The sequence below is a fragment of the Papaver somniferum genome, chromosome 3 (assembly GCF_003573695.1).
Source record: "Papaver somniferum cultivar HN1 chromosome 3, ASM357369v1, whole genome shotgun sequence".
Lineage (NCBI taxonomy): Eukaryota > Viridiplantae > Streptophyta > Magnoliopsida > Ranunculales > Papaveraceae > Papaver > Papaver somniferum.
In genome coordinates, this window is record NC_039360.1 from 196,932,245 (window position 1) to 196,941,758 (window position 9,514).

The window sequence follows — 9,514 nt, forward strand, 5'->3', positions numbered from 1 at the left end:
ATTTTAGTTCATGAACTGACCAATTTGATAAAGTAACCAGATTAAGTATGCGTAAGGGTATGCGTACTTAAGCAAACGGATTTGAGTTGGTTTAGTTTCCAAACTCAGCAGAAATTTTCGGTTCGAAAATTTCCGCCAGTATGCGTATGGGTACGCATACTTAACCTGTCTCCTTCACCAATTTCGTATACACACATATGCATACTCTTGGTTCCCGGTTTATGGATTTATACACTAATGTGCGAACACACTATATATGCTTATATCCAAAGATGGTTACATAATCTGAGCTCTTCATTTCAATCATTGAAACATTCTTCTATAATGATAATAGCCGTTTTCACACACTATTAGCATCAAAGCGATTTTCAAGATATTGAAAAAATCATTACCGAAACATTCCAAGTCTTACACCAAATGATTGTACCACACAAACCATGTAAGATGTTGCTCGGAAATTTTCTCATGATATAAGATGAACTTGGTCGAAGAGAAAGCTTATCAACACATATTTCGAGAAATATGTAAGCGAGATATAGTCAGCTCGAAATCTCAAATGTGTACAGAGAAAACTATATCGTAACACGACTTATGTCTCAATAGGATACAGAGTAGAAATAGACTTTCCAAGTGATAGATGAGTTTAAGTCTCCACATACATTTTGTCGATGAAGTTACACAAGCTCTCCTTAGTAGTTATTCGTCTTCAAGTGATAAGTGTCGCGAAGTCTAAGATCAACTACACAAACTATGTCCTAGTCGAGACATCTATAAATAGGCCATAAATCAAGACTTATAGTTTTGATCACTAACATTGACAAACATGCTTGAGATAGCAACGCATGCGAGTTCGATCGAGCAGTGCTCTAACAATCTCCCCATTTTTCAATTTTAGTGACAAAACTATCAATACATATGGATTACAAAATAAATAAAAATTGCAGCTTCTCATCCAAATGCTTGATCTCCTTGGCATCTTCAACGCGACTCGAAATCTTCGTCACTTACAAGTACTCCATGATCCTAAAGGTTGTAAGTTCAGCATCATAGTTGTTGAAGATCCGTAGCGATAACAATGAGAAAACAAATGCTTTCAATCATTGTTATACAGTGTCATAGTATTATTACACAACATCAAAGTTCAATTGTATCACAACTTTGAAAACAATACTATGGTGATATGTATCGCTCCCCCTTAGTCAATACTTCATATCGAAACCACTCCCCCTTACATAATGATCGGTAAACCATATGTATTTGTAGTACCACACTACATATCAATTCTCCCCCTTTTTGTTAATATAAATTGGCAAAGGTACGAAAACTAGTGGGATCCTCATGAAATTTTCATAGAGATACTTCATGACCAAAAGAGAATAACATATCAACTTATTTAGATGTCATCATAAAGCCGAAGCTAAATGCATTCACCAAGGAGTTTATAAAGATACAAGATAACCCCTATGATATTCCACATCCGCACTCCCCACAAAGATTTAGCAATTAAGCACAAGTTCAAAAGAACTCTCCCCCATAAAATGTCATTCCCGAAAGAACAACAAAGGCGACCTTACTTTCACGAGAAGGATTTCTTTGGACATAATCAAATCACATGAAAACATGAATTTGAATCCAAAGTATTCAATTGAATTATCCATAAAAGAACTCATGATTAATCCAATCCAAATGCACAATTAAATTAACCACAAGAAAACCCATGATTAATTCAATTGGAATTACACAACTAAATTAACCACAAAAGTAATCAATTCAATTGGTCATGCTCGTGATAAGAGAGCTTATGGAGCAACAACTAAACTGATCACAAGAGAATGATCAATTCAACTGGTCATGCTCAAAAATGAGAAAACTTATGGAGCAACAGTATATGCACAAGAATGTGGATCGGAGATTGACCAATATTGCGGAATAAACAAGGATTCATTTTATTTTCAACCACTATTTGCACAATGACATAAAATAGACTTAATCCTTGTAAACAAAAGTTTTATCCTTTCTTCCATCAAAACAATGACATAAAAGGCTTTAACTTTTGTAATGTCAAAAGTTCATTCTATCTTGTATCAATACCTTCATACCGACGTAATAGAGATAACTTTTGAACAAGTTCATATGTACTTCTTATGATATTTCATATTTAGTAAATTTTAACTGAAGGAAAACATTCAAAGCTAAAATACCATAAAAGTTATTACAACTATTAATATCAATAAGAAGTTTAACAGATAAATAAAGTAGTAGAGGTACTAAAGCAGAGATCAATCTCTCCTCCCATAATAATCTCTAGCAATTTCATAAAACTTCTCGATTAGATTTGGATTTTCTGCTTCAGCATACTCCAACTGCTCTTTCATGCAGTCAGCTTCATCTTGAAGGCGAGCAAGCTCAGAGTTTGTAGCTGAAGAGGTACTGGTTGAAGATTGCTTCATCTTTTTGATGTTAGCCTTACTCAGAACCTTTGGACCACCAATCTCAGTTCCAAAAGGAGTAATATTGAAGTGACTGCAAATCCTTGAAATGAGACTAGGAAATCCTGGAGTTTTCTTTGAAGTTTGTTTCACACTTATCATCTGATTAACAATAAGTCCACAGAAATCAACGTCTCTCTTTTCAGCAATATAACAGATAAATTAAACAAGAGACCTTGTCCAGAGATTGTTGTCAATAGTGTTTGGCATCACATTAGCCACAATCAGTTTTGCAACGACTTTGAGGAACAATTCAGCACCTCCAACAAAAATCTTGCCATCTCTAAGAGAGACATTTCTATTGAAGAGACGGTTTGACATCACTTGAGGAGTCAATCTTTCATTCTCACGAGGAGGAAATCGAGCATTACCTTCTTTTGTTTTGCTCAATCAAAATTGTGATTTTATTAACTATGACCAAAACAGAAATTGATTCAAAGGCCTATAAGGCAAAGCTGAAAAGTAAAAAAAAAATAATTAAATAGCCTAGTATAACCTATAGTAGGTGGAATAATGAGATTCTAAACTGACAGTACTACTCTCAGAGTAGATGTTTACATTGTTTTTAGAAATACCACTTCCCTCTTTGGCCATTTTATCTGCACTAAAGTTGATCTCCCCATAACTGTGTTCAATTGTATATTCTATCAGCTTATCACAAATTTTTTTTCCATCTGGAAGTAACAAACCAAGGTAACTTTTTATTGTTGAAGGCCATTACAGCTTCATTGGAGTCAGATCTGAAGCACACTTTAAAAGGATTGTTCTACACTGCCCCTTCACCTACACATATAATAGACATGACTTCTGCAAAGAAGTTTGTAGCTAATCCAACTCCACTAGCTATTGCAATCAGAAATTCCATCATTTTTCTTGCTACAAATCCATAACCTGCCATACCTGGATTGCCTTTAGAGGCTCCATCACAACAAATCAAAATAGTTGGTGGTTCTGGCAAGGTAAAGTGAACTTCCATTACTCTAAGGTTACAAGTTTTCATGTACTTTAACTTGAAGAAGCTTAATATTTGAAAATCATAGTCTTCATTTTTCATTGTACCCTTCAGTCTGAACTCACATTCAGTTGTTAAGAAGACAATCTTCTGTTTGATACTATCCAGGCTTGAAATTTCTTCATTAAAGACCAAATTGTTTCTGAAGAACCAAATATCTCTTAAAGTAATAAAAGCAGTTGTTATCCAAATTTATTGAATAACAGAACTTTTGTGCTTAGTAAGACTCAAAATGTCATGGAAGGAAATAGTAGATGAATCTTCTTTATTCTTGTTTTTTCTCCTGCTTTTAGTGCCTATTATATTGGTATTTAAAGGATAACCAATATCTTTAGTTGCCTCTTGTTGAGCTGATTATTTTCTTTTAACTCTACATTTAGCAGCATAGTGACCACTTTTGCAATGACTACAAAATTTAGGGACCTTAGGCATCTGAATTCTTTGAGAGAAACCCCCATATTTGGTCTTTACCCAAACCTTATCTGGAATAGATTTGTTTAAGTCTACTTCCACAAGAACACTAGTATAGTAACCTATTTTCTTCTGCAAAGTTACTTCATCAACTTTAACGGGTCTTCCCAGAGCTTTACCAATATCCATTATAATCTTTTCTTTTCAGTACTCAATGCTTAAACCAGGTAGATGAAACCAAACAAAAGCAGAAGAGGTTTTTGATCAGCTGGTTTGAAATTTGGCTCCCAATTTCTAATTTTAACACTTTGAGATTCAACTTCCCGATAACCAGACCAGATATGGTGTTTATCTTCCTTATTAGCTAATTTAATCACAAAGAAACCTTTACCTAAAGGGATAAGTTGAAAACTACCTTGAAGATTCCATTGAGATTGCAGAGATTTAGCTGCAGTTTCTAGAGAAAGCTTTGAGAAATCCAATCTACCGATGAGACTAAATTTCCATTCATCAAGACATTCATTAATATCTTCATCAGAAATACAAACTTCGGGTTCGTTACCTTTTGTAGCAGCAAAAAAACCAGATCCAAAAGTATTGTCCATCGATGACAATTACGATGAAATTGAACGAAGATTTAAGAAAAAAAGGAAATTATAGACCATATTGAAACACCAATCATTAATGGAAGTAAACGAAATCACCTGAATTAATGAAGATCGAGAACATAAATCGATAAATAGTAAGAAAAAATCTCTGAGTTCGTCGCCCAATTCGCAGAGCATGACTCACCGATGAAGGTCTAAAGGTTGAACTAGTATCTGAAATCGAGCATTACCAACATGAGTTAAATCCAGCAGATATGCAATAACATAACGATCCATAGTGAAAGTAATACCTCATACCATTTATTTAAACATGCAATTGGTTGGGTCTGTATCATGAATATTGGCATAAAACTGTGCAATCATCTCAATACGAGCAGTTCCTAATGGTTTGTGAATGATGCCCCATGTGTGTTTTTTGAAAAAATCAGTTAAACCTTGTACCTCAATCTCTGATTCATTATAATATCTTTCAATGATTGGTTGTTTGTTCTTATACTCCAACTAGAGGACACGAGCTGCGGGGTTGACAAACCTAGCACATATACTAGGATCGTAGAAGGATACATCCCTATCTTGTCCTATTGAGTTTTCTCCTTGACTAGTTCGCCTCCTATGTGCCATAGATACAATGGAAGAGAAAGGAAAAACTTACTTGGGTACCCGAACGGCTGCACAAGAGGTTGAGCTTTAAAATAAGATTTTCAGTTGAGTATACAAACTGATGCAAATGGAAGACTTCCGGAACTGCAATGGAGCACGAACCAAGTGAAAACCCGTGATGAATTTCTTGTTGTGAGAAAAAAGAGCCCAAAAACGAAAACAATTGAGAATTGAGGTTAAGGGAATCAACAGTTCGTGAACAGTTGATTTTCTTCCTCATTTGCGAATGAAAAGAGATAAATAAGAAGAAGAAGGAGAAGAAGAAACCAAAGATAATCTTCTCTTTAAATGTGTCAAGCGGTGGACTTGAGTCGGTTCGGGTGCGTTCTGAAATAAAACATACGTGAACCGAGTTCAAGTAGTGTGAGCCACACATGTGCAAGAAGGACTCGTTTGGATAACCAAAATAAGATATTTAGAGTGGAGAATCAAAAAATAAACCTCTTGAGACGATACGTATGGACACCAAAACACAGTGTGAACTAGTCTTGAGTGCCATGACACCAGGAAATGGTTTCTTCCAACAACTCTTACAAACTTCAACAACAAGAGAAACCCGAAACATTGTTTTTATAAGTTTATCAAAGAACTTCAAGAGAACCTAAAGAAAATTGAGTTTCTGATTTCCTGTTTTCCAACTTATAAAAAACAGTTTTAGCAGACAGTTTTTAGTATTGTGAAGGGAAACTCTTTTGTTAAAAAGAGACATCCTAGCTTCTTCGTGAAAGAAGACAATACTACCATCTTGATAGGAAGTATCAGGAATTGATCCCTGAATCAATTCATGCTTTAAGGTGATATACTTAGATGACTGAGATTTAAATTCTTTTTGTAAATCATTTAGTTTGTTACAACTGTTTGGATTACACAAAGGAGGAGAATTGCTCTTACTGATTAACAAATCAATATCAAACTCAACATGACTATTATTCATCATAACTTGATTTAGCCTATGAAGAGATTTTTATTCATTATGGAGATAAAGATCAACATTAGAAGATAGGATTTCAAGTTTATTTTCAATTCCTGAAAAAACCTCAAGGGATTTTAATCCTGGTGGAGGTTTAAACAGAGTTTCTTTTATGGATTTAATTAAATCATACATGGAAGCAACTTCTGGAATCCCTGGATCTGGTGGTGTATTTATTGAGATAGCAATTATGTCCATATCAGATCGCTACAAACACAGACTTGAAAGGTCTTTAATGTAATTGCCTTCTCTAATACCAATTGAAAATACGGGGGTCTAACAACCACACCCAACAATTCGTTTGGAAATCCGAGAGGACTTACTCCAATACACTTTCTAGAGAATCAACTAGACAGTTAGACTCAATCTAGAATAAAGTATATCAAAGAGTTTAATATCTCTAACTCTTAATTCAATCCGCAATCAACAAATAGAAATCTGCGAGCCCGATTAAATATAAGACGAATTACTTGAACGGTACCAAAGACCAATGTTCAGGTGTCAATCAATGTAAATAAACAACCAAAGGTTGTATATTCTAATTGATTGATCCTAACGCACAACCTGTGATATTTCAATTATATAACAAAATATAATTCAGAAAATAAATAACACAGACATCGGAATTTTGTTAACGAGAAAACCGCAAATGCAGAAAACCCCCGGAACCTAGTCCAGATTGAACACCACACGGTATTAAGCCACTAGAGACACTAGCCTACTACCAATCAACTTCGGACTGGACTGTAGTTGAACCCTAATCAATCTCACACTGATTTAAGGTACAGTTGCGCTCCTTACGTCTCTGATCCCAGCAGGATACTACACACTTGATTCCTTTAGCTGATCTCACCCACAACTAAGAGTTTCTACGACCCAAAGTCGAAGACTTGATAAACAAATCTGTCTCACACAGAAAAGTCTATAAGATTGAATAAATCTGTCTCCCACAGAAATACCCAAGAGTTTTTGTTCCGTCTTTGGATAAATCAAGGTGAACAAGAACCAATTGATAAACCAGACTTATATTCCTGAAGAACGGACCAATATTATCAATCACCTCACAATAAACTTAATCGACTAGCGAAACAAGTTATTTTGGAATCACAAACGATGAGATGAAGGTGTTTGTGATTACTTTTCTATCGGAGATATAAATCTCAAGACAATTTTACAATATCAGATCACGCAACTACAAAAAGAATAGTTGGGTCTGGCTTCACAATTCCAATGAAGTCTTCAAATCGTTAACCTACAGGGTCTCGATAAGAAACCTAAGGTTAAAGGAGAATCGACTCTAGGTATGCAACTAGTAACACACATGAGGTGTGGGGATTAGTTTTCCCAGTTGCTAGAGTTCTTCTTTATATAGTTTTCAAATCAGGGTTTGCAATCCAAGTTACCTTGGTAACAAAGCATTCAATAATCATCGTTAGATGAAAAACCTGATTCAACCAAGCTAATATGTTTCAACCGTTAGATCGAACTTAGCCTGTTACACATAAATGAAATGTACCCTCATTTAGGTTTATGTAACCGTACCTAAACGTGTACACCATGTTGGTTCACAAATAGTTAACCGAGGTTAGCCATATGATTACTCTCATATCAACCTTATTCATCTTAAGCATAACTAGTTCAAATGACTCAAATGAAACTAGTTAAAGAGTTGTTCAATTACTATATTCTCATGAATTTATACAATAACACAATTGAAGCAAATTCGGATTGATTCACTCGAATCGATACATGAACATTATAGACACGGTTTGCAAAGATTGCATTCCTTATTGATAAATGTTTTAGTTCATGAACTGACCGATTTTATAAAGTAACCAGCTTAAGTATACGTACGGGTATGCGTACTTAAGCAACCAGATTTGAGTTGGTTTAGTTTCCAAACTCAGCAGAAATTTTCGGTTGGAAAACTTCCGCCAGTATGCATACGGGTACGCATACTTAAGGTGACTAGTTAAGAGCTTGTTAATTCCCAAACTCAGCAGAATTTTTCGGTTGGAAAACTTCCGCCAGTATGCGTTCAGGTACGCATACTTAACCTATCTCCTTAACTAATTTCTTATACACACATATGCATACTCTTGGTTCTCGGTTTATAGATTTATACACTAATGTGCGAACACAATATATATGCTTATGTCCAAAGATGGTTACATACTCAACTCTTCATTTCAATCATTGAAACAGTCTTCTATAATGATAGTTGTTTTCACACACTATTAGCATCAAAGCAATTTTCAAGATATTGAAATAATCAATATCGAAATATTCCAGGTCTTACACCAAATGAGTGTATCACAGAAACCATGTAAGATGTTACTCGACAATTTTCTCATGATATAAGATGAACTTGGTCGAATCCAAAGCTTACCAACACATATTTCGAGAAATATGTAAGCGAGATATACTCAGCTCGAAATGTGTATAGAGAAAACTATATCGTAACACGATTTATGTCTCAATATAGGAGATAGAGTAGAAATAGAATTTCCAAGTGATAGATGAGTTTAAGTCTTCACATACCTTTTGTCGATGAAGTTCCACAAGATCTCCTTAGTAGTTCTTCGTCTTCAAGTGATAAGTGCCGTGAAGTCTAAGCTCAACTAACAAACTATGTCCTAGTCTGAGACATCTATAAATAGGATAGAAATTAAGACTTATAGTTTTGATCACTAACATTGACAAACGTTCTTGAGATAGCAACCCATGCGAGTTCGACCGATCAGTGCTCTAACATTAGTTATATATCGACTTACAAATTTGTGGTACACATATTCTTATGCACATCATGTGAAAAATCTATTTAACTCGTGAACCGTATCGGTATGCATAATCGTATGCAAACCATTTTGGAACTGTGATTACGGAACCTGGATTAGTATCCAAACTGGTACACGTACCAAAATAGTTATGTGTTTCCGAACTCGGTTTAGTAACCACTCTCGTACGCAAACCAAAATAGTTCTGTGAATTACGGAACTGGTCATAGTCTTAAGGTTTCCAAACCGATACACATACCTAAATAGTTATGTAAACTCCGGAACTTGGTTTAGTTAAATGTCTAGAAACCTATACACGTACTCTGACCAACCTGAGTCACAAACGGCTATGGTATTTGTACTTTGTGCACTTACTAACCATGTCGATTATTTTCAGGTGCGATTAAATTATTTCTGCGAGATAATTAGCATTTGATTAATTCTCTAAAACAATAGACTTATTTGATCACATGATTGTGACTCAAGGATAACGTCTTAAGTATTCATGAAAATGAATACTAAGCTTTTAAGTTCAAATCGGCTAGTTTCGGCTAACCACGTTGAACATAGTCTTTATACACAGTTTG